Here is a 1,545-nt window from a genome sequence, read left to right on the forward strand (position 1 = left end):
TGCGTCGATGAAGAACGCAGCTAGCTGCGAGAATTAGTGTGAATTGCAGGACACATTGATCATCGACACTTTGAACGCACTTTGCGGCCCCGGGTTCCTCCCGGGGCTACGCCTGTCTGAGGGTCGCTTGACCATCAATCGCACTCGCTTTGCCCGGCTTCGGGACGTTTCCGGGGCTCTCACCGGGGCAAATCCGGTCCCCCGGGCGATTAGGAGGCCTCCCCGGGCAGGCCCGGGCTTCAGGCCGCCGCTTTTCCATCCCGGCCGAAAGAGGCGAAAAATGCCGAAAATGGCCAAAAATGGCCGCCGGCAGGGCCTGTCGGTCGGTTTGGCGGCAGCCTGGGTCGGTCCCTGCAGACCTGGAGGCTCGAGAAGGTTTTTGGCGATGTCGACCGATTCTCGATTTGCCACCTCCTACTATTCTGCAGGTACCCCGCCAACCTCCCCTGCCGACAATTCCAACCGTAAGGTCGGGCGGTAGTCCTACCGACGAAGAGGCCCCAAAGCCCGCAAAACGCCATTTTGCCCTTTCCTCATCGGGACTTCCGAGGGGAACTCATGAACCAGCTCCAGGAGTGGCATGCCAGAAATTGCAACTTGACCCGTCGCCGGGCGCACTCGCTGCTCTTTGCGGGAATACCCCCACCGGGCGCCGGGTAAGAGCCTCGGATCTGACCTCATGGGCTTCCGTCCTCGCACGGATTTTGCTCTCCCGGGCCCAGGGGCCACTTTCCCCGGCCTTGCGAAGGCAATCGGAGGTGCTTCGCCCTCGAAACCGCCTTCCCGGCCGGCTTCGGGACGTTTCCGGGGCAAATCCGGTCCCGCGGGCGAAGGGGAGCCTTCCCCGGGCACGCCCGGGCTTCAGGCCGCCGCTTTCCGTGACCTACCGAAAGACGCGAAAAATGCCGAAAATGGCCAAAAATGGCCGCCCGGCACGGCCTCGCGGTCGGTTTGGGGGCAGCCTGGGTCGGTCCCTGCAGACCTGGAGGCTCGAGAAGGCACTTGGCGATGTCGACCGATTCTCGATTTGCCACCTCCTACTATTCTGCAGGTACCCCGCCAACCTCCCCAGCCAACAAATCGCAAATGCTGATCGGCGGGTGACCGTCCGGTAGTCATGCCGACGAAGAGGCACCTAGGCCCCGCAAACGCTTCCAAATCCGACCCCATCCCGGACCGGTTCTTTTTTAAAAAAGGCTCCCAGGATTCCGGATTTTTTCCTGCCGCACTCGGGACCACCCGACGGACACGAAACCGGGAACCTTTCCCCGGTCCGACCCTCCTCGGCCCGGCCAGCCGACGCCGAAGCGGCCGACTGGTTAATGATTTCACCCTGCTCCGACGTGACGCGTTTTCCAACCGCGCATGCGCGGCTCTGCCACCCGAACCGCCCCCTCACGTGGGGGCTCTGGGTCCGCCCCCCGGCAGCCATTTCCTCCTGCCGGTCCGTTATTTTACGCCGTTTTTCGCCCTCCAGCCCTGCCGGAATGCTGCCTGCTCGCTGGTTAACCATTTCGCTCCCTGCACTTCGGCTTCTGCCCTGCT

General features: G+C 63.0%; 1 non-coding gene across 1 annotated transcript in view; it reads left to right on the plus strand.

Annotated features, from left to right (window-relative positions):
- The window catches only part of LOC144677882 (5.8S ribosomal RNA), a 154-nt gene extending 28 nt beyond the window's left edge, over positions 1 to 126 (plus strand). Inside the window, exon 1 of the ribosomal RNA XR_013575847.1 lies at positions 1 to 126. This exon is cut by the window's left edge and continues 28 nt beyond it. This is a non-coding gene — a ribosomal RNA (5.8S ribosomal RNA).
- Positions 127 to 1,545: the final 1,419 nt, after the last annotated feature.

Source organism: Cetorhinus maximus, unplaced genomic scaffold, assembly GCF_964194155.1.
Source record: "Cetorhinus maximus unplaced genomic scaffold, sCetMax3.hap1.1 HAP1_SCAFFOLD_3222, whole genome shotgun sequence".
NCBI lineage: Eukaryota > Metazoa > Chordata > Chondrichthyes > Lamniformes > Cetorhinidae > Cetorhinus > Cetorhinus maximus.